Below are 25,578 nucleotides of genomic sequence, written 5' to 3'. Positions count from 1 at the left end.
ACAGTTATTTCTATATAATTGTGGTTTTAAAATGTTCAATCTTGTACTTTCATCACAGAAAGAGCACTGGAAGAAAAGCCAGAAGACCTGGGTTCTGTCCTAGTTTTGACACTGACTGTGAGATTCTGAGAACATGACCTCAAAGATGAGAGCCCAGGGAGGTCATCTCTCTGCTCTAACAATATCTAATTAAGTAAATTGAAATGTGTTGCAGACTTTTTCTTTGAATTAGACTAATATTGTCAGGTGAGAGAACAACATTATCAAAGAGTTTGTGTTCAAAGCTAATGTGATCCCACCAACATGGGAGGTCCTATTCAAGCAGATAAAATAGTATCGGTTCTTCCTTGGACACCAGTTCCCAATTCTGCAACATTCTCTTGCATGTCCTCATTATCTATAATTCTAAATCCTACCCAAGAGGTCCTCACTGGCAGGTAGTCACTGGTATCACTGGCTAATTATTTAAAAATTCTTTGACCTTTCCTCTTGGTATATAACTGAACTCCATTTCTCAGCCTTCTCTGAAGATAGAGTCTTGTGACCACATTCTGGCCAATGGGATATTGGTAGAAGTGATAGGTACTGCTTTAAACCTGACCCATAAGAAAGCTCCTGTACTCTCACTAGTCTCTCTCTTTGCTGATCTTCTAGCTGGATGTCATACTCAAGATGTGCTGTGGATGATGGAGTCTCTGCAAACCTGGATCCCAGACCACTCTACATAAGCAAAAAAGAAACATATTATGTGAAGCTATAGAGATTTGAATTTATATTTTAGAGAAATTTGTATTGCCTTAACTAAGATCCCTTCTAACCCAGAGATAATTTTTCCTTCAAGACACCATTTCTATCTCTCTCACCATACTTTCTATCTTGTATTGATCTCTCTGTAAGGTACTTGAAGATAGCACATGTATTTTACTCATTCCCCACAGAACTTTAGTTTGTTGAATAATTGCAAAATAGAAAATAGCTAGTTTGGAACATAGAGAAGGTAGTAAAAGCAGTTTTAACTTAAAAAAGTCATTCCAGGTTTTTTTTTTTTTTTGGTCTTTAAATATACAGAAGATAAGGATGATGAGTTTTATTCATTCATTTTTTTGTGTGTGTATGTGTGGAAATATACTGTGACAACCATAGCCCTTTAATATATTTCATGCACTACCATGTTCTCAAAATAAAATACAAATTAAATGTTTTGAAAAATTGTGAAATAACAATTGAAAGAATAAGTGAAAAGTCAAATAGAGAAATAGAAGAAGTATCGGACTTTAAACAAGTGTTTTTAGTTTACACAGGTCTTCTACCACCACTACCACAACTTCAAACTATTATCTTAAGTAGATCACTGCACTTGTGGTACTTTACTTTTAGTACTTTACCTTCAGTATCAGTATTGGCCTCTTTTGAGCCAAATCCTTAGGACATTTTCAGTTGTGCTCCCCATTGCCCCTGCATCTTTGATTTCCTCAATATTGGACTGATTTTTCCTTTTTTCTGTCTATCTAGTCCTTTCTTATTTTTTCTTTGGCTCCCTTTTCTTCTGGTATTGGCATTTCCTATTATTTGTCCTAGGTTTTCTTTGTTTCCTACAATTTCTCCTTAAGCCATCTCATCTGATCTTATGGCTTCACCAACCTTGTCCTCACAAATAACTCCAAATTTGTATCCCCAGCTCAGACCTTGCTCTGGAGCTTCAGAGCTGTATTATCTATAGTCTCCTACACTTTTTTGAAAAATTAAAACATCTGGCAGCCATCTTAGATATCAGTCCCAAACCAAGAAGATTACTGGCCTTTTTAGAAAAATCCCTTTTTCTTCCACTGGTATCCTTGTCATTGGAGGATAACATCAATTTTGAATCATTAAACTCTCTTTTTCCTCTCTTGTGTCTTTTTTCAAAATTAGCTAATTCAATTCTAAATTCTACAGTGTTTTAAAGTCCTTTTGAGCTTTTTAGCCTAAGTTTGAGAATTAGTGAAGGCAGATTAAAAATAGTATTTCTTTTAACTCAATGTCAGAGACCTACTAGTAAGAATTTCTTTACACAAGCATGTAAAAAAGATAAGGATTACAGAATGAAAAAACAAAAATGATTTTCATACCCTTCTATCATACCAGAGTTCCATTCTAAGCCTGCAGAGAACCATAAGAGCTATGCTGAGAGGGAACATTCTTACATTATGTTTCTCAGAATCAGGACTGCTTTGAAATACAAAGAAATCAAGGGAAAGGAAGAATTTTTCCGGAAGTGAGAGGAGCTTTTTTCACTATTGGTATGTCGACACTGGCTAAACCTATAAAAACTTCAGGCTTGCAGTTTCCATTCTTTCCTGACTATAATTACATGAGCTCACATTTATTTGAAGTGTTCTATTTCTCATTGATATATGAAGGAGAACCACACCCCCATCTAATCATTTGCCCTAACATTCACTCTTCAATGTTTTTCACAATTCTTTAACATTAGCAATAACATCCTTTAGCAATTGTGGTCCTTTTTCTTTCTGTAATGTGATATATTTATCATCTATTACACAAACCTCCTCTTTTGCTTCTTCCCTTTCCACCACCAGCTCAAACATCTTAAATTTTCATTTGACATACTGCTTACCTAAATTATTTCATGTGTGTTCCCATCCATGGAAATTCATTTTTGTGTGACATAAATCCCTACCCTATTCTATTTCACAGTAATAAAACTTTATACTGAATTGCCAAAGAGATAGGTAACCAACCACGCAGTTTAAATTAAGTGCAAGATACACATGTTTGAATATTCTGCTCTCTTAAGATGTGTAGAGACAGGTCCTGTTTGTGTCTGAGCATTCTGTCATCTTACCCAAACTGTTAGAGTTAAATCACCTAAGAACAGCTTTCTCACTTTGAGTCAAAAGTAACTTCTGCTATGCAAAAAAAAAAAAGCACAGTTAAGAAATAATGTGTGTGTTAAAAAAGTCTCTTATAAATAATGATTATGGTCGGGTTCAGTCTGTGAAAGAAGCAGCTCCATCACTTGAGCACATGCCAATGAGATTAAGCCTCATCTGGGTCTGGGTGCCCTCATTGATTGTTGTCCCTTAGTACCTTCAATGGTTTCCAGTTCTTGTCCAAGTTAACCTTTGCTAGTTGTTGTAGCCATGGTAAATATTCTGTTTATTGGATTTTATTAGCATTTTAAATTTTGACATTTGAAAAGCTCAATCCTACTTCTTTCTCCTCCTGTCATTTTTAATGTATAAGTGTCCAGGCTCTTTCCCATTTTAAGTTTCTCTCTCCTAGCTTTAGAAGATTATAATTTTGGAAAGATGCAATTATTCTGCTAATCTGTGTCCAAAACATATCGATTCTCATGACAAAATGTTAGTCACAGGCATCTTTCATACAATTTAAGCATCAACATTTTACTTCTTCCACAATTATTTGGCATTTTTGGTGAATGAGTTTTAATCTGCATCACCCACTTAATTAAGTTGATTCTCCACCATTTTTGGTGATACAGTAGTAGTAATATCAGACTTCATATAGTGCCATAGTTTTTAATGCACTTTCACATACATGATTCTTATTTGATGCTCAGTATACACTGTGGCAAAAGCAACATCACTGAAGATAAAGATAAAGAAGGACACAGAATACTACTTTGGATCATGCTTGGTAAGCTGCAAGGCCAGACCGAACTTCCACCTAGTCTTCATTCCACAGTATCACATCACTGCTATGATTTACTTAATAACATGGGGTATTTATTGCATAGTGCTTTGTAAAGATCCAGCCATCACTTCCTCCTCTGCACCACTCTGATATCATTCATGCCACGACTGTACTGACCCACCCAGTTCCCCACAGTCCTCATTAGAACACGAGCTGCTCAAGTACAATAATCTGTCCATTTTGTGTGTTTAGTCCTAATAAGATTCTACATATGTGTGTTGAGTTCCTTGTGCTATAAATGTTTATTTTCTTTTCCTTGCAAACTGTTTTCAGCCATGATTTTAAATACTATATTATAAATATTAGTATTATCTTAAAGGAAGGCATTTCACCCAGAAGTAGAAGAATGAAAAAATCAGGGGAGCAAGTGATTTATTTGAGAGAACCTAGTTTGTTAGTGACAGAGTTATAAAACAAATCCAGACTTTCTTATGCTGAGGCTATATATGTACCACCACAGTCAAATGTCCAGGGACCAGACTGGCTCTTGTGGGAGACCATGTATGTAGCATGAACAGCATTTCCACATGCATGTGCAAAGTAGAATTGTTTAAAGGAACTGTGGAATAATGGACATTTTGTTCCATTCTAATTTATCAGTGTTCTTGTAGCCAAGTCTCCACTTCTAAACACTAATCACTTCTCTAGGTGAGCTTAAGTGCCTAATTATTAAGAGCCCTCCAAATTTCTAGTGTCATCTTCAATATAGTTAGTGCCCTTTCTGTCCCATTTGCCCCCTGTGCTTGGAACTGAATCAGTGTAGCAAATATCCCTAATGAAGAATCATGATACAGGGTTAAATTTACAAATTAAGCAATTCCTTTCATTTTTGTGTCAATTCCTTTTATCGTTGAATCTCCACCCTCCATTTGCTTAAAATCCATCCCACTGTGAAACTAAAAAAACAATGATATTGTGGCAATTCAAATAGAACTAGGATATTTTCAGAGGTTCTTGTTACCTGTGAACTCTGACATAGAGCACAGGATTACCTGGTGTCCAAGGAATAGTCGGACAATACATTAACAGATTTAATGTTAATCTCTAGAATCCCAGATTTATTTCCTGTTCAGGTTAAATACCCTTTTGATTACTACAGCAAAAATAAATAAATAAATAAAAACCCCAAATAAAAAGTTGATTATAACCATTAATGGAGGCTTAAAATATTAACTTCCATAGTTTCAACCCAATATCTATAATTAAATGTGAAAAAGATAGGTTAATGTAATGTTAAGGTTGATCTTTTAATTGCACAAAAGTCATGAAATTTAAAATTAATGTTTCTAGTGCTACAACATTTACAACATTCCTCAAATGGTTATCTACAATATATGTTTAATTTAAATGTCTGTCTCAAAGTTCCTGGAGAAAAATATAAAGCACAATAGGTTAGAACTCACTAACTAGTTTCATATTGTCAACAATACCAGAAATGTATAATTCTTTTTAAATTACAATGCCCTATTTGAGTGATTACCATATTCCTGTTCAGTCATTTGCCCATTTCTCCCAAAGTCCTATAATCTTCACCTCTGATTACAAACTAATCATCCTATGGAAAATGGAAGAATATTCATGTAACAGATAATACAAACAAACAAACAAACAAAAAACAAACAAACTGTAGATGGTGATAGATGGGACTATTCTTTCAACACATGATGAAATAATATTCTTTTGAAATTAATACTTAGTAGAATAACTCAGAAAATGTGTTGGGTTTACAGGTACATTCAGTAGAACAAACAAGGCTTTAGAGACAGGGATGAACAGGGATTCAAATCTTATTAATGGTACTTCACCAAGGTGGTTTTTACCTTAACCTCTATGAATCTTTTTTATCAGAGTAGTAATATCCATTTCATAGGGTTGTTATGAAGATAGTATGAAGTAATAGATGTAATATAGACTCTGCAAAGCTCTCTTGGAGTTTGTAGTAGTATATCAACTATTACCGTTGAAAAATGAAAAACCACAATTTAACCATCATTCAGTTGTCTCTAGGTGTTTCTGAACCACAAAACAATGATCATTTGAAATTCAGTTTGCTGAAAGGTATTTATTTATTTTTTTCCATAGTAGTTCCCTAAGTTAGGCATTTGTCCACAGATTATTGCAGAATGCTGGTATGTCCAATACGTGGTGCATTGAGGTATATCAGCAAACAAGGCAGGTGATTTAAATGAATTCTACCATGCCAAATATTTTCTTCAAATTTTATCAAACATTTGTGTCTAAACAAAAAATGTGCTTGAGAAATTCTAGTTCAACATGCTATTTAGAGAGAAAGTTATAAATCATAAATACAAGGGCTTAAACCTAAAGTGCCACCTCATCCATAACTATAATAAAAACTTCTAAGTGCATTCTGGCAGAAATAAATAAAAAATGGCAAAGCCTGCTGTGGAAGGTGCGGAGCCCAGGAAGGTAACCAAGTGAGTAAACAGCTGAGGCAGGATTATCCTCATTTGAGAGAAATCCATTCCAGAAAGGAATTAAAGGGGAGGGGTCAGGGAGGGTGAATGGAGATGGGGGTAGGCAGGGTTTTCTGAAAGCAACTAAATTACCTTGTAGAATGAAAAGGGAAAAAATTTTTCCTCTGTCAACAGTAATCTCATTTGAGGTCTAGCAGACAGGTACACAAAAGGTACATGTGTTCTACTTACTTGGTTTTTCTCCTCTGGCAGTGAGGTACACAGGCAGGGTTTAGGGGAATCGGACCCACTTAGAATAACTGCCAAATTCCCTTCCAAAGACATAAGTACCAATTCTTTAACAATGTTCTTCAATAAACAGATAACTTAATACATGGTTCCTGGCAAATTCACAGCCAGGATTTGTTCCTGGGAGTGCTTCAATGCAACAAAGGGATTGAAGTGAAAGGTGGAAAACTTTATATAGAAACTACGAATCACAACTGATAACTACTGAAACCAAAATCTCACACATATGTGGTACCCAGAAAAATACATATAATCAATAATTTTGAAGTCCTATTTTGGATTCCTATGTTATGTTAAATCGGTGGCACAGATGAGATTTCTCTGACCAGGGTGGGACAGCTGGGCTAGTGAGCTGGATATCATGTAGGAGAATCAGGACTATCTCCACTGATCCAAGATTCAGTTGCCTCCTTCTCGATAATTTAGTTTCTTAACAACTATGAAATTGACTAGAAAGCTTTTGTTATTAAAAATTCTACTAGAAAATGGGCTGTTTCCAGCATGAGCCAAGAACCCTAGCTTTCTACATGCAGAGAATTATAGTCCCTAAGCTTCTCAACAACAGCATGTATTTATCTAGTTTACACTTTTAAGACCAAGCAAAAAGTTAGGACTTCAAAGGTCATAAAAACTAAAATGAAAGCAGTTGCATTTTTTTTTAGGATGGAAAGAGTTCTTTTTTTCATAATAGCTTAAATTTAAAAACTTTCAAAGTCCTTTCTTTAAATTTTACATGCAAAAATTACCTTTGAGAGGAGTCTGAAAAAAAATCTCAAGAAATAGATAAATATTGTGAAATTAACACCTCCCTTTCACTTCAGGAAACATCAAAATGAAATAACCAACAAATTATGTATAATTCATTCAGTAACTATGCCCTCAGCACCTACTTTATTTCTGGCACTGTGTTAGGCCCATGCACTGTGAACAAGAGGGCCCAATTTCCACTTTCACAAGTATGAACAATATTCTTATCTCTTATTACTATTAAGGAAAAACAAACTGGAGTTAGGTTTTGTGGATTTGGTCATAGAGATGAACAAAATTCAAAACAGTGATCAGTTAAGTCCAATTTCATTTAAGGAACTTTTGAAACAATAGTTTATTTAAATCATTTAAGTGTTTGTTTACGAATTATTGCTTTCTTGCTAAAATGCTAAGAATTGCCAACTAGAGTCATTTTTGAAATTATGAAAACAAATCAATAAAAGCACAATGATTTGGAGAACAAATCTATTTTACATAAAAGGCATATTACCTAAAGCCAATACAATTACTGTAGTGCTCTTAAAAACTAGATTTTTCTATGTGTAGAATATCTCCCAGCAATGTCAAAAATCCTAACCATGGCTTCTTCATTCAGTCTGTATTTACTCAGTGCCAACACATAGAAGATAGTATTTCTAGAAACTAATTTTACTCTATCAATAAATTTAGAAGAAGGACTACCTATTTCATGTGGTTGTCACAAAGAAACCCTGTCAGAAAACTAAAATGAAATGGCTCATGAAGTTGATGCATATATTGAAATATAAGAATTCTGCTCACATCTCTTATTTCTCCTTGGGATGGCATTATCCATGAACATTACTGTATAGGAAGGAAGGAAAACCTGCTGTGGATATTTATGTTCCTGGCTAGGCTAGTCAAATAGGAATATGACCACTGTTGTTTCTGGGTGCTTTTGGATGCCACAGAAGAATAACTTATAGATGTTTGTATGACTAAAAGAGATGCTAGAGCCTTTAGAGTGTTCAAGATAAAAGCCATTTATTCCCTCTTCAGGGTGATCTGAAAATTGCCCTTCCCAAGACTTCCTGTCTCCCACATAAACTACAATTTGTATAACATTTTAGAGTTTCCAAAATGCTTTCACATGCATTATGCTATTTAGTTGGAAGCCAGCAGTGCATAGGGATTAAGAGGTCTGGCTGTGGTACTAGGGAGACCAGGGTGTTTACCCAAACTACTTACTAGTTGTATGTCATTCCACAAGCCACTTGATCACTTTAAGCACTGATTTTTCTCATTTGTAAATTAGGGTTAATACCCACCTTGCAATGAGGTAGAGATTGGCAATAATGTAGTTAAAGTGTTATTATCATTAATAACCCACAGCAGGGACAAGAAGGACTTCTCAATAGTCTGTTTCTCCTCATCAGCTTGGAGGAGGAAGGTCTCCACAGTTACTTAAGAGCACATAATACAAGCTTCTGGTTAGAGTAATGGCCTATTTAAATCTTAGATTCAAACTGTCTTCATAAAATGGTTCTTAATTCATGTCCAGCAACAACAACAACAACAGCAACAACAAAACCTTTCTAGACACTCTTTTGGAGAAAGATATAAAATTTAATTTTAGATCTTCTTTGGCCCTTAAAGTATTTTCCCTGAAGCAACCCATGTGCTTCCATCAAATTTTATTAGGTGGGCTAAAATAGGGTCAGAAGGGGAATTTTACGTAATAGCTGTCCCTCAGGAACCTTGAATTTTCAAGATCCGTAAGCGCAGGAAAACACTTGATGGTCTCTCTCTCCTACAGACTCATTGATAATTCTCAAACACAGGGCTGACACAACTAGAGCAAACTGGTACATTTTGCACAGTGTAAAGTGGTGGGTGTAGATGTTTTTGAAGCCAGTCAGTCTCTGGCAGCTGATTGACTCACACTTGTGCTTTGTTGCCCACTTATATCTTCAGAAAGCAGCCTGGATGAGGATACTCATCAGATGTGCTCATTTAAGGATCAACCCATTTGAATATTATAACAACATTTGGCAAACTTCCTCTACCGAATGGTGAACCTGGCCCACTGCCTCTGAAAAGAATTGCTTGGCCTGGCATCATAGGTTCTTTGACTTTCTTCACATGGTGGGGAACACACTCAAGACCTCCCACTCAAATACCCAGTATGAGTCCTGGCTGCTTAACCCGTTCCTCAAATGTTCTCAAGCTCCTGGCATGAACCAGTGGGTTATGGATATATCACGAGTCCTTTTGCAACATACAACTGCACTTTTTAAATCAGGACTAGAGATACAAATGTCTTGTTGATATCTACTGATCACCTGAGTCATGAAGAAGTTAGCAAATATTAACTGAAGAAATTCTACATGGACACTTCCCTACCATACTTAAAGAGATGCTCTCCATTCCCTGAATATGTTTACAATCTTTGCTGCAAGAGAAGAAAAAACAAAACCTACATAAGCAAAACTGCTTAGCAGTCACAGATGAAAATGCAAAGAGGTATGCACAGAGTATGGGCATAATAAATAGAATAATATAAATAATTTGGAAGAGAGTGATGGTTAGAGTGAAGAGTTTCATAGAGTGGTGAAACAGCATGAGCAGAAACATGGAAATGTTAAATGGCAAGGGGACTGGCTTGGACAAAGCAGAGAAAACAGGGCAGTGAAGAGTAGAGGGTTTCTGCAGGCGTGTGGAATCTTAGGATCTTTAAGGGGAACAAAAGTTGATGAAAACCCTGGAGGTAAAGGAGAGACCAAGGAAAATAATTGCTAGGTTAGCAGAGAGGGTTCATAGTCAGATGAGGAACTTGAATTTTAATCTAGAGGTGGCAAAGAGACAGAATCCTAGGCTGAGAAAAGAGTTGTGGGAAATGATGGGTGGGAGCAGTTATTACAAATAGCCTAAAGGAAGGGTGGCCTGTTCCCAGTGGTTCAGAAAGGAGATAAGGACCACCCTTTTCAAGGCCACTGAACATAAAGGGAAGAAAGAAGTCAACTGAAGAGATACTGTTGGGAGAGAACTGGCAGAATTTAGGCAATGGCTGAATAGAAGTAAGAGCAAAAGAAGAAAAGACTTTTCAAAGTATCCTAGTGGTGGAAACTGAGGTAAGGGTATCAAGGGTAACTGGAAAATAAAATGGATAGCTAGAGTAAAAGCTGCTTTAGTCAGTATGTGTGTGCTCACACACACACACACACACCTTTGTCAACTACAGACATGAGAGTTAGGAAGTAATGCCTCTTTTGCCTTAATGTTATATAACAGCTTACAATTTTATTCAATTACTCAATTTTTATTATACAAGTATTCATTAAGTGTTTACTGTCAATATGATTTACAATAAGACTATATGCAAGATTTACAATAAAGAAACATAAAAGTTCTATCACTGAATGGAAAATAGTTTAAATCCCATTGTCACATTATTTATATGGTACATTTTCATTTTTATGTTAATTTTCTGTTTTTAACTCTTAGGTCATTGCTGATACAGCAATGCTTTCATCAGTGATAGATATGCCATCTTGACACAATTTAAAATCGAGCCATTTTTCTTAGTATATTTGTATATCTTCTGTTTTTTTTCAAATAGCATTTATGCATTTAGTTGAAGCCAGGGAATAGGATGACTTTTGGTTATGGCGAGTTGGAATTTCTGCTCAGATTGGTCTTGATGGAAGACCACATGGTTCCCTGGAAGGGATACACATACAGGTGCATTTTCTATGCCTCCCTCAGATTTTGGCCTTGTGGCCATGGCATCAGAACCACAATAAGTTGTATTTGGATTCCTTTTTGTTTGTGAAAGAAGAAAGGAAAACTCATAGTTTATTTTGCACAAAGCACTGTGTAGGAATCCAATGACAGTGGCCTCTGTTCTGCTCTCAATTTAGGTGCAATGGAAACCTATGGGGAACTGATCATCAACACTGACCTCTTACATCATCTCAGTGTTCCCATGCCACTCACATCTAAGGAACTGAAGAGACATAGAAGATTAATAAGTTTTAGAATTAAGTTCATCTATAAGTGTGTCAAAATGTATCAAATTTGAAAAACATGGCTGGGCTATTTCTTAAATATTAACATGAAGCAAAGGGAGCACAAAAATGGATGTGGTGATGTCATTTCTCAAATTATTAAGCTGAATGCCAACTTTAAAGAACAATAATCATGGATAAGAAAATAACTTCTTCACTGTGGTTAAAGAACCAAAGTACCCAAAGAAATAAACAAACATATGAAAGCCTCTTAATATACTAAGGTGTTACTAAATTTATTTCTGACCTTTGACTGCTGAGAAAATATGAAGGATGACAATTCTATAGCTATTCTATCTCATGGCATATGTTCCTTTTAACTCAAAAAAATAAAACACTTTTGTGAGATTTCACTAAGCATCTATTCAACCAAGAAGTACTTTTTGTGCTCACTTTAGAGAATTTCATTTACCAGTTCTTACAACTTAAACTAAGACCTCTATTACACAAGCACTTTGTGTATTAGGTATGATTAAATATTTCCTTTGGGATGGATTCAGTGATAATTTTGCAGTGCATAACAATTGAGTGGGACAACTATATACAATAATTCATCTATCACATTTATATTTTTCTTCATTTATGGGGGAAATGTTAAAGATAATAAATCGCTAAGTATGTTCCAACTTTCTGAGTAATGCTTACTTTGGGTTGTCTTCACTTGACAAGAAGAAATTTAAAATTTCTTGTTTTCTGGTACCATCCTTGATCTCTTCATTTTCTTTCAGTTTGTGAATTTTTTCTACTTTTTGAAAGTCATAAGTTATAATGTATCTTTTGAAAACACAGAGCCTAAAAATTTTTTTAAAAAAGAACACTTGGAGTAAAAGATGTTTGAGCATCTGAAACAAAGATAGTTTATAGACTCATAAGGACTAAAAATTATTTTAATTGTCTTCTTAATTTTGAATAGTGATGCTTTTATTTATTGGCCTATTTTTCTGTAAATAATATAAGAAACTCTGAAAATAATCCTTGTTCACAATAAAATAGATTCAATTTGAGTAACAATATTTATTGAGTATGTACTATGTCCTAAGGTACAGTGCCAAAGTTCTTACACTTGAAGAATTCACAATAGCAAGATTAGACAAAGTTATAGTGATGCAAACTAAGTATTAAATTTTATGAAAGAAGTGCACAAAAGCTTATTGGTAGGCAGGTCGGGGGGCTTCTAGGAAGAACCAATGGCTTTCCTTGCCTGGAGAAGGTAAGCATAAAGGGCTTCATAAAGGTAGTGAGTGGCATTTGAGATGTGCCTTTAAGACAGATAGCATTCAAGAAATGGACATGAAGATAATGATACATAGATAAAAAATGAAGAAAAGTGTGTTGATCAAGAGCAAGACATTAAAAAATGCTTTCTGTGGAAATCATGGATAGTATATTTTATTTTCTATTCTTTTAAATTGTTGTGGGTGAAGTTGCCACTTATCATGATCCTTGATATAAAGTATTGTCTCACCTATAAGATACTTGTGACTTTTTCAAGTCAGAAAGAATGTATGTACCCTGATTGTGCCCTAAATGTTTCTGTAGATTTATCAATATGGTCCTCAAAGAAATAAAGCTCCCCAAATTTTATTGTTTAGGAACACTTTTAATTTTGTAAATAAATGGCAACTCATCTTCAGCTAAAAACATGGAGATTGTAGATATCAAGTTATCTACTCACTGTTACATACCTTAGCTATATTTCCTCATTATTTGTGTCTATCTGAAGTTGTCTGGGAATGGTCATCAGTGGTCATCAAGGATGAGGTCAAGAGTTATGAAATCTAGTCCAAAAAGATCATGAAATCAAGGACAATGGCATTCTTTTTTCACTTGATTTTCCTGGTTTTTATTTTCCGTTTTTTCCCCCTTAGTCATTCACTAATCAATTCTTCTTTAGAATCATTAAAAATAACAGAAAAAGTTACTAAGATTCAGGAAACGTTCCAATGGCCTGATTCCTTCTAAATAACCCAAAATTAATGGAGAAATGGTTAAAGTCAAAAGAGCTTTTCCTCTGACATAGATTTCTAAACAATATAATTATGGTTTGCTCCATGGTTATGAGCTTTGGGAGCTCCCACAAAAAAGTGTTCACTGCAGATGTGGCCACTGGCTGCTATACCAAGCAATTCAATCTGTGTTTGTCATTGTTAAAAACAATACACAAAATCCTCTTGTGTTTGGTAGATTAAGATGAAACTAATACCATGCTGTTTTGGGGTACTGGCACCAAAATAGACATGTAGACCAATGGTACAGAATAGAAGACACAGAGACAAACCCACATAAATACTGTTATCTCATATTAGACAAAGATACCAAAAACATACAGTGGAGAAAAGATAGCCTATTCAACAAAGGATACTGGGAGAACTGGAAATCCATATGCAGCAAAATGAAAATAAACCCCTATCTCTCACCATGCACAAAACTCAATTCAAAGTGGATCAAGGATCTAGGAATTAGTCTTGATACCCTGCACCTAACAGAGAAAAAAGTAGGCCCAAATCTTAATCATGTTGGATTAGGTCCTGACTTCTTTAACAAGACTCCTAAAGCACAAGAAATAAATAATTAATAAATCAATAATTAATAAATGGAATGGACTCAAACTAAAAACCCTCTTCTCAGTAAAAGAAACAAATCAATGAGGTGAACAGAAAGCCTACATTTTAGGAGCAAATTTTTTCCACACACACGTCAAATAGAACATTGATCTCCAGGATATATAAAGAACTCAAAAAACTTAACACCAAAAACAAACAAACAAACCAACCCCAAAACAACCCAATCAATAAATGGGCTAAGGAGCTGAATAGATACTTTTCAGAAGAAGATATGCATTCAATCTACAAATACATGAAAAAATGTTCAACATCTCTAGCAATTAGAGAAATGCAAATCAAAACTACTAAGATTTCATCTCACACCAGTCAGAATGGCAGCTATCAAGAATACAGACAACAATAAATGTTGGTGAGGATGTGGGGGAGAAGGCACACTCATACATTGCTGGACTGCAAATTGGTGCAACCAATCTGGAGATTCTTTAGAAAACTTGGAATGGAACCACCATCTGACCCAGCAATTCCACTTTTGGTCTATACCCAAAGGACTTAAAATCACCATACTATAGTGATGAGGACATCTATGTTTATAGCAGCTCAATTCACAATAGCTAAATTGTGGAAGCAACCTAGATGAATGGATAAAGAATAGATAGAATGGATAAAGAAACTGTGGTATACATACACAAGAGAATATTACTCAGCATTAAAAGAGAATAAAATTACAGCATTTGCAGGTAAATGGATAGAGTTGAAGAATATCATGCTAAGCAAAGTAAGCCAATCCCCAAATACCAAGGGCCGAATGTTCTCTCTGATAAGTAAGTGGATGCTGATTCATAACAGAGAGGGGGAAGACATGGGAAAAATGGAGGAACTTTGCTTGGGCAAAGGGGAGGGAGGGTGCATGGGGACAGGAAGGATGAGGGAATGAGATGGACATCATTACCATAGGTACATGTATAACTGCACATATGGTGTGATGCTACATTGTGTACAACCATAGAAATGTAAAGTTGTGCTGAAATTGTGTACAATGAATCAAAATTCATTCTTCTGTCATATACACCTAATTAAAATTAATTAATTAATTTTAAAAAAGATGAAGCTAAGCGAAAAAGCCAGGTATTCATACATGGTATCTATTTGCTCATCCATGAGCAGGGTGGAAGTTGAGGATTTGTGATGCACTTGAAGAGTGTGTCTAATATTTTTCTCTGACATTTTGCCCTCAAAATTGTTTTCAGCCACACTATTTTGTATAAATACATGGAAAAAGAGTCTAAACTGGACTACTGTTGCTGGGGCACTCCAAGAAGTATCCCCACTATAGCTTCAAAAATTCATCCTCTCCTTTTCAAATCTACATGTTTTTCAAATCTACATGGGACAGTTACATGGCACTTTGCCAAGAGAGCATCTGGGAGAAATACCTTATGTGTAATTGGGGTTTGAGATTTGAGTGACAATATAGTACATGTCTTTACTATAACACTATTAAGACAATTGTGTATTAGTGACATTTAAAGTGGTTCAACAACTCCACCATTTTGCTTCTGTAAAAATACACAGTGTAGTACATACAGAATTAATACTTTATGAGCACAGTAGTGAAACCTATGGTAATTTCTGGCATGTGTGTTATTTTGTAGGAAAACTGTAATAAATAAAAGTACAATTCAACTTCTACTTCCTCACTTAGCCTCTTATTACCCTTCTTCCTGAAGTATTTCTTCTGTCTTTAAAAAAATCAGTAAAAAAACAAGACTTTGTGTTTTCTGTCTACATCTATTATACTTACACAGGGATTCTCTTTTAACATGCTGTAGAGATGAACTATACCTTTTCTAACTCAGTCTGATTATTAAGACTGATCCAGTTTACATTAATTAAAATGAACATCATATGTTTGAAGTTTGAAAATATAGTTTGAAAGTATACTGTTCAGGACTGAAATGACTCAAATATAATCAGATTTTATTTCTAGAAAAACAAAGTCTAAACTTGTAAAGTTCTGTGACCCCATCAGCAATTAACTCTGTCCTGGTGGAATTAATATAATGCATACGTACAGGATTTGGGTAGAAGAGAAGGAGGAGAAGAAAAATCATTCATTCCTTTGCTAGGTGCTGGAAAATAGCTTCCTTATTCCTACAATGTGATAATTTATCTTCCTTATTCTAGCATAAATCTAGCAGCTTAAAAAGTTTTTACCAAAAAGTTTGTGTCTTTTCCTCTAGAAACATACATACAAGCTTGTGATAAAAAGACTATGTCTCCTGCCAAATTGTAGCATCACATAGACCAGATCCCATGCAAAACAGTGAAGAGGTAATCATAGCTTCACACTCCCTTTCTATCCCTGTCAGCCTCATAGATTTCAGGATGGGGGTCACAGCTAGTTTATCCCTTTTGGTTAGAAAGCCTTTGCAGTTGAAGTCATCATTTTCATTACTCTGTTTCTTTCTCTCCCACTAGAGTGTCTTTCCAAAGGCAACAAAGGACCACTTCTGTGAAATATTGAAGGCAAGGGATGCCTGAAAATGATTAAAAGAAACAAAGCTTTCCCATAGCACTTGTCCTTTTCTATGTAAGGAGATGAGGTAATATAGAATCTCCTTCCTATGTTACTACCACAAGGGCAATTTGTGGGAGGAAGAGATGGATTTCTGGGAGTGAAATCTCACTAAATAGATTCAGAAGGGCATACCTCAATATCCTCATTTCAGAATTGGTCTCTGCTCAGATCAGTACCTTGAGCAACACCAAGACCCTGCCACCCCACATCTTTGCAAGGTAAGAATAAAAGTTATTTCCTTATTGTTGGACTATCTGATGAAGAAAGAAGATAAAAAAATGAGATTCTGCTAATAAAAGGCAATGCATATGAATAAATGTCAAGTCCTGCTGTTTCTCATGTGGTTTGTACACAAGACTTCTATTTGATCTTCTGCCCCTTAATGACCCATTTATATAATCTGGACAGACAACTTGTGTGCTTATATAGAAATTAAATAGCCTCTAGTGCCAGTAGACCTCTGTATCTCTCTAATACTCCAATAAATGCTTCAAGTATGAACTGCTACAAAGAACCTTACAGTAGGACATGGAATTCACACTTGCCAAAGAAATCACTGCACGTGTAAATTAGAAACTAATCATCACTTCCTCTCTGTATACAGTGGCAGCTTTGCCTCAGAGTTTATGTTGAAATATACATTCTTATAAAATATTTCTCACTGTAGTCAGCATCAGTTTAGGATTATCAAACACTGATTCCCAGTTCCAGCTCAAGTAAAGTAGAGAGAGGAAAGAACAGAAAAGGGGAACTGACAAGGGCCTTAATTTTCTCACATTATTAGAAGCTAACTGTATTTGTAAATTCTTGGTTAAAAACCTGACAATTACCAGATTTGCCACTGCAAGGCTATTCCTGGGTTTCTTCATCATATATTTTTCCCTGAAGTCTCTCAAAGAACTAAAGGGTTTCCAGAGATGAAAATGAACTTGACAATCATGTTGCAACTCAAACTGATCCTGATTCTTTTCGTCACTTTTTAATTCACTGCAGATGGTGTAAATGGGATGTTTACTGGCTGGCAGGTAATGAGTCCTGTTGCAGATAATAGTGATGGACAGAATCTCATGCCTGTTGACATCTTCACATCTCAGCAGCTATATATGGCTCGCACCATTTGCTTTGCAGCACATATAATATCATGACAGGATGAAAAATCCAATACATTTCCCCATAGAAATGCTAGTTGATACATCTGAATCTCACTAGTTCACATGTGAGTTGTCCTGATTCCATCCTCACTGTTCATATGGGGAGACAGTCTAAGATGTGATCTAATGTCTACTGCTCTAAAAGGAAAATGTAATCTGTTTAAACATCCAAACACTTCTCTTCCCAGGTAGCACCATTCATCACAACTGTCAGTGCTTCTGTGGAAGAGTAATGACCCTCAGGCATGGGATAATGCTCCATAGGGGACTTATGAATGCCACTGCCAAGTGCAGAAATTGATCGGTTTTCAGTGGGGCGGGTATGCTCATCATGAAAGACCTGCACTTACTAAATTACAAGTGGCTGTTTACCCCATATACAATAAAGCCTAGGTTAGGTAGATACAGACGCTGCTGACTTTAATTGTTCTAAACATGTAAGCACCAGATTTGGACCTGTCAGTGAGAAGGATTTAAGAAGCTTGAAATGATAATCTGGATCAGAATCATCCAAAAATATTGGGAAATAACATAGGTATTGTTACCTTCCACTTTTCTTTTTCATCATTTCTATCAATGGAAGGCAGCAACATCCCATATCCAATATTCACACTTTTTTTTTTTGAAATATCAGAATAAGCATGCTAGTTAACTGCTTGCTTGCTTTCTGTGGACTTCTCTTCATCTCTGGATTTGTTCACACATAATTTCTGTAAGGTATGATGAAAGCTGAACATCCGTGTGGTATAAACTCATGATTTCCAAGTATCTCCCAAGAAGTCTATTTCTTTGTGTAACCAATATTGACTTTTGCTCTTAAATCTCCCCAACTTCTCAGTCTCCTCTCATTTACTATTTAAATCTTAGGAGATAGAATTTCTTATATTCTGTGGATTGTTCATATGTTGGTAAATGCTTCATTGTTATGAAAATTTCATCCATTCTCCTTTAGTTCTAATAGCAATGCTGTATGTTTAGGGCTTTTAAATTCTAGAGGGGAATGCCACTGTATTTGTTTCAGCAATATACTTTTCTAATGTACCCGTGATTTTCAATTTCTGTTCCATCTTTTTTGCTAATGACCTTGAACATGAAACATTTAGTAACTATACTATTTTCTTTCAGTAAATAAGTTTTGAAACTTCTGTGACCCTATTTAATCACAATTTTTTAAATGCTTTTCTCCTTTAAGAGTGCAGAAATAGCCAAAACTGAAGGGAAAATAAAAGATACAGCATCCATACTAACTCACAAAAGACCACTATTCTTTCTGTGGAAATTGTTTTTCAATGTACATAAGTTGAATGATTCAATGCAGAGAAGTGAAAGAAACCCTATCCTTTATAGTGATTCATTTCATTTTAAGAAAATTTACTGGGTAATGATTGATCTTCATGAAATCATTAGAATTAGGAGAGCCCTTTCCACTTAGGATTCCTCTTTTCCTTTTGCAGTTCTGGGTTATGCCTGAACTTAACCATACTTAACCATACATTTGTTGTTCCCAATATTCTGATTATTAATATCACTAATGATGGGACTTAGATACTTTTCCTGGGAAGAGAAATTTACAATTGGATAGATCTTAATAATTAATGAAATATACCAATGAGATAATGAAATTAGAAGTTCTTAGTATATTATTGTGGAGGAAGGAATCCTTTTAAGAATTAGAAATGTTCTAAAAAATAATAAAAAAATTAGATAGTGGACTGAGCAAAATGACCTTTGATGTAAAGTGTCAGCTAGAAATGTCAATCCTATTCAGGACTCACACAAAAGGACATTGTGTCTCTGAGCAGAGAGGTATGAAGTTACCTGATCATCTTTTCTGAAAGAATGCATTTACGGTTTAGGCACTTTTATTATTTGAAAGATGTAGACAAATTGGGGAAGAATAACAACCAGTTTTATTGGAAGTTAGCAGATGAGCTGGTGTGAATTGTACTGGTTGGTAAGAGTTCTGTATTCTCTTGTCAGCTTCCATATGATTTCACATGGGAATAGTCATTCTTGAAATTTAGATAGAATAATTTATGTGCTGTTTCCCAGAGGAAGGGAAGTTTGGAAACAGAAAGGAGGGGGATGTGTTTAAGTCAGCATCAGAACCTAGGGTAGCAGTAGGGGAGGAAATGCTAATATGGAATTTTTCAACTTCCATTAAAGCAGCAATAACCAGTTGTTAAGCCTTCATTAAAATTAAGCTTATTACATTTAGTATTTGCAATATGTTTTTTTATATATAGTACTTAATTGTTTTTGGTCTACAGAATAAGGCTAGTCCATGATACTGTACTTTTATGGTCATATTTCCCTAGAAATATTATTTATGAGGTCTTTCTAGGAACTCTGATTATAAAATTCAAGACCACTTTAAGTAAGTTACTCTTAATTCTAATGTAGTCTTTCATCTTTTCATACTTAACCTGGTTTGGTAACTTGTAGTCTCACAAGGTCTCTTTGAAAAAGGGTCCCACTCCTTGCCTTCTGAATGATTGTTTAGATACATTTCATGTATAATTGTGTACTTTACGAATTTGTATTATTTATGAATATCACTGAGAAATGTTTAATACAATTTTTTTAAGTTTATTAGTGAAAAATTATCTATAAGCTAATAAAAAATCACTATTTTCACATAAGCTATTATTCCTGGCTTTTTTTGTTATAACTTACCATTTATTAAAGCATTTCAATTGAGCTGACAAAGAATAATTGAACTGAGTTTCTTTTAAGTAATATCAGTGACTCACTAAAGCCCCAACTTTAATGAGTTTGAACTAATAGGTATTGCATAAATTGCTATCCCTAGACTTAATCTTTTAATTCCATTGAGAAACACCTGTAAACATAACAAAATTTCATTTTTCCTGATGTTTTTTCAAATTATATGACATATCCCTACCATTTACTATAGTGATCTTCTCCTTGGACTACTTTGAGGGGTGGATGGTGTTGAAAGGACAGAACATTTAAACCTGTATTAAAAAGACAGAAGAAGGATCTAGATGACACGTGATCTTAGATAGGTTTTAGAAAACAAGAGTAGATAGATTAGTGATGAACCTTAGTAAAATGGGCCTGTCTTCTCAATAATTCTCTTACCTATTGAGGTTTCTTCTGGTTGCTGGTGACTTTCCTCCTTCTTCCCCCTAAATAACACTGCTTCATTTGCAAATATCATTGGACTTTGCTCATATTTCCTTTTCCTTTCAGGAAGAACATTTTTGGAACCAAAACAAAAAGCTATCCATGACCAAAAACATAGGAGACGTTACACTTCATAGATCAGTCTCTGTTCTTTTGGCTGCTTAACATGCCACACCTCAAATTCTCTACAAGGCAGTACATTACCTTGCCATGAGTCCATCTTCAGCAATAGACTTTTTAAAAAGCTCTTAGATGGGATTGCTTCCCTTTTGATCCTTGATATCTCATTGTCTATACAGCAACTACAATGATTTCTTTAAATGTGAAATCAGATCTTACTGCATAAATCTCAAAAGGCTGCCTATAACTAGAATGAAATTAAACTTCTCCCCATGACATCTGCACAGTCTGTCTCCTGACTCCTTTTCTGACTACATCTTCAATACACTGGTTGGGTAGCTTTGTTCTCTTCTTCAGCGTCAACTCTGAGGTATGCTGGGCCACACAGGTTGGCCAGCCTCTCTTGGAGTTCATGGGGAAAAAGAAATTTGGATCAATGAAGAAGAAAAGAAGAGAGAATTATCTTTGTAACCATATCTAAGTTAAAGGGAAGTTCACCGTGTTCAGTTAACATTGGTAAGTATTCTTAGTTTAATTTCATTTAGGTTATTGTAGTCTTGATGATTTTATAAAAGTCAGAAAAACTGATTGTTAGGTACTAGATAGACAATGTGAAAGAAAATATATAATTCTTAGTTGTAGGCTTTATATTTATCAGCTTTGATGGAGTGTTTTTGTGTTCTTCTTCTAAATTTGTTTTCCTTTTTCTATAAAAAAGCAATGAATAAATGCAATAGTATTCTAAACAAGTGGTTAAGACATGACTGATACTTTCCCACACTGTCAGAGCAGTTAAGGGTAGATTTTAGCATTGGAAATGCCATATTGCTATGGTAAGTACAAAGATAAGTTTTGTATGCTTTTCTAAACTTCCTAGTTAATAATAAACAAGGCCCATTTTCCTACATAAAGTGTCTATCAAGTCTGTTAGGTGATGATAATGATGATGATGGTAACTGCAACGGCACTAACATTTGCTATGCACCAGGTCTAATTCTAAACACTTTAGGTTTATTATCTCATTTAATCTTCCCAGCACTGAGTCCACAAATTAGAAATTTTTATAACCAGGTTAAAGATGTAGAAAGTGAGGGACAGGAAGATTATTTAACTTTCTAGTAAGTGGTAAAACCAAGATTTGCATCCAGACTGTCTGATGCTAGATCCAAGTCTTTCATGACTATGCCACCCCATCTTCCTCTGTAATATTATTGCACTTTGGAATACAAACATACTAGGGGAAAATTTCAATTATATTGCTATATTTGGTTATACTCATTTCCCTCTACAATTTTCTGATGATTTGTATACTGTCACTTCTCGGGATACATACCTACATCCTATAATTTGCTATAATGTTGGAATTTAATCCCATTTTTAACTGAATATGTTGAAAACAAAGTACTTTTTAGCTTAGTGTCTTCATAACGCTAACATTTATTAATCTTAGGAAAAAAATTAATCTTAGTTCTAGAATCCTCAAGAAGGGTCTTAGAAGTAGTCAGATGTTAACTGCTACTATTTTTAGAGAAATTATTCATACCCCACAATACTCTCTCCTTGGAAATATTTATACTCATGTGGAATGTTCTACTGGTAAGTGCTACAGAAGGATGGGATTGAACTTGCCCTTGATTTTACTTAAAATACACAGGCTTTATTCACACTTATCATAGCAGTTATCTCCAAATGATGCCTCAAAGACAACCTGAAAAAATGGGCCTTAGAAGATTAAATTCATATAACTTTGCTAATTCTCTCATACCTGGATGCACTTTTAACTAGGCAACTTTTAAACACATTTACAAAGTCTGTGAAGGAGGAGACTGTATTAGTTTCCTACTGCTGCTATAACAATCACCAAAAACTAATGTCTTAAAGAATACAAACTTGTCACAGTTTGGGGGGCCAGAAGTTCTAAAATCAAGATGTCAGTTGGGCCAAAATTTTTGGAAGAACTAGGTAGGGGAGAATCCCTTTCTCTGACTTTTACAGCATCTAGTGACTGCCTTGGCTCATGCCTCCTTCCTCTATCTTCAAAACCAACAGCGTAGCCTCCTCAAATCTTTCTCTCTCAGATCCTTGCTTCCATCATCACATTTCCTTTTCTGACTCTACTACTCTTTCCTCCCTCTTTATTTTAAAAAGACCCTTATGATTATATAAAGCCTATCCAGCTAATCTGGGATGACCTTCAGACCCCAAAATTCTTAAGTAAATCACACCTGCAAAGTTCCTTTGCCATGTAAGGCAACAACATATTCACAGATTCTGAGGTCTAAGATGTTGACTTCTTTAAGGGCCACTCTATTCGATCCATCACAGGGACCAAAATATTAAAGGTCCCAATTTCAAATGGAAAGGAAGACAGTATCTTATTTCTTTAAACCTCATATTATAGTAAGTTGAATAGACATTTTTACAAATACCCTTATAATATTTAAAGAGATAATAACTTATAACTCTAGTTTCTCTCTTGGCAGAAGTATATGAAAATCATAAATCTTAGCTTTGATTTATAGAACTGTTACCCCTTTGCCCAGTTTTACTTAATCCCTTTTATATTTGAACTTTGCAGAATTCACTACTGCTTTTCACAGCCACAGAACTAAAAACATGGTAATGGCTTTCAGCCCTTCCTTCTACCAACTCTAGGAGTAAAAGGCATGTGTTTTAGCCAAGTCCCAACCAGATCAGTGTTCTGGCTCTTCTCACCACATCTTTCTTGTGCCTTCCTTTCATGCTCTGTATACAACCTGTCTTAATAAGTAACTGGCATCTGCAGGTGCTGACATGAATGACTATACTATGAGAAATTTCCTGTTAGCTCCTTGGTTGGGTAAATTAGTCTCAAATGCTTTTCTTCTTCCACCTAAAATATCTGCTTCTCTGACCTAATCTCCCCTGCCCATTGTTTCTGGTGAATGTTAGCCCTTAAACATTTATGCCTCATCAGCACAGGCCCATCCTAACGGCGTAACATCCTTGTCCTGCTGGAAACTATTCAGCATCCAGAGGACCATCTTTATGCTGATAACACTAAAATATAAAATAATGCCAACAGCTGGTGCTACAAATGGCTTTTAAAAACGATGTTCATTCACTAAAATTCCTCTTGCTACTTTTGACATGAAACACGCAGTCTCTAATTATTCTGATCAAGACGGTGAAATACAAAAACAAACTTTAATTGTGTTTAACAGATATTTAATCAGGACTCACTGAACTACAGATTAAAGCTGAAATTCATAAACCATAATTACCCGATTGTCGCAATCTTTTGGTCCACATTCTCCTTCCGTCTGGGCGTCTGGCACCTTGCCCCGAATTTCTTTTACTGTCTTCTCAGCTTCGTTACTGTTCATGTTTTCCAGCAGAGATTTAGCACAGATTACAAAATATCTCTTCTTGGCAACTTTCTTCATTAGCTTTTTTTTTCCCCTTGCAAAAAAGTTTATTTTCCCCCCTTACTAGAGTAGCTGGAACAAGCATACATTTAGGGTGATGACACAAACTGATTATATAGTTATCAGGAGATAATATAGTAGTGATAACTAGAGTTACTGTAGTTATCATGTTGGTTTCATGCAATTTTTCCAGTATACCATGGGGTATGTACCAGTCATCATGTAATTACCTCAGGTCACTAGTGCATTGTTTTATGGAAAATGCCCATCTCTTACCCTAAGAAAACAACTCTAGTTTTTCCTGCCATATTTTTTGGGAAAAAGTGGAATTCTGAGTTCTCATTTCCAGTGCTGTTTATTCTCAGTAAGATGCTACATGGGGATTTAAGGGAAATACCTGTCCTCTCCGGAAAAATGTTTTAACAGGGGGCAAAAAGAGGGATTGTTTCTTTTGCTTCATCCTCCCAGGTGAGACCAGTGATTACTAACAATACATACATTTTCCTTTCCTTTTTTTTTTTTTTTTAAAGCAAAGACTGTAATGAAAAACTCACCACCACCACCCCCAAAACCACCCTATTTACTTAGGATTTGTTTGGTCTGGCACTTCCCCCCTACTCTTTCCTTTCAAATCTCAGTCACTCACATTTGTTTTTCCTAGAATTATGGTGTAAATCATTCTTAACAAGCTAGCTTGAAACTTCTCTCAGTAGAAACACAAAACGCCACTATAATTGAAAGATAGAACTGCAAGCATGAAACTCTTTCTAACCAGTTCTTTTGGGCCACTCTTCAGAAGCTCACGTTGAGTTTCCCTTGTAGTGTGTTAACCCCTAGGTCACACAGTTTGGATAACATCATAGACCAAGGCCAGAGGATAAAGAGAAGGCATTGGCGAAAGAAGAGGTGGGTGGTTCCTTTATTCCTCCCAGAGGTGCAGACAACCCTCTGAAACAAGGAGTGTAGTTGCTACTTATTTATCTCAAGTTGATGGCTTGAAGTCTGACCTCACTGAGACCTTTAGATATGACATTGCTGAGAGTTCCAGTTTAAAACAGGATGTAGTGGCTTCCTTTGCAGCACTAGTTGAAAGCTATTTCCAATTCTGCTTCTATTAGTCACCTCCCAATCTGAGAGCTACCTATTCAATTGTACGTTTCACTCAAGTTGGGGTAAAAATCACCTCCAGATTTAGAAGGGCTAGAAAAATTGCTATCCTACCCTGGAGCATTGTTCTTCAATCACACAGTTCCTCTAAATACAGTTGACAGCCTTTGAGATGCAAAATGCATCACTTTAATGTAGGAGAGGTCCCCTTCACTGCATTGCCAAATCTATTTAGCAGAATCTTCTTGGAATAATCTGTCCCTAG

General features: G+C 35.4%; 1 protein-coding gene across 24 annotated transcripts in view; it reads right to left on the bottom strand.

Moving 5' to 3' along the window:
• The window catches only part of Zbtb20 (zinc finger and BTB domain containing 20), a 793,227-nt gene that overhangs the window by 214,819 nt on the left and 552,830 nt on the right, over nucleotides 1–25,578 (bottom strand). For 3 of the 24 annotated variants that reach the window (XM_078044181.1, XM_078044192.1, XM_078044193.1), the window contains one exon: nucleotides 24,063–24,156. The exons of the other annotated variants lie outside the window; for them this stretch is intronic. The gene's annotated coding sequence lies outside the window, so the exon portion shown is untranslated. The remainder of the gene's footprint in view (nucleotides 1–24,062; nucleotides 24,157–25,578) is intronic. 24 annotated transcript variants of the gene reach the window in all.

This window comes from Ictidomys tridecemlineatus, chromosome 3, assembly GCF_052094955.1.
Source record: "Ictidomys tridecemlineatus isolate mIctTri1 chromosome 3, mIctTri1.hap1, whole genome shotgun sequence".
NCBI classification, from domain to species: domain Eukaryota; kingdom Metazoa; phylum Chordata; class Mammalia; order Rodentia; family Sciuridae; genus Ictidomys; species Ictidomys tridecemlineatus.
Note: the sequence above shows the minus strand (reverse complement) of the source record. Positions and strands in the feature narration are given on the sequence as shown.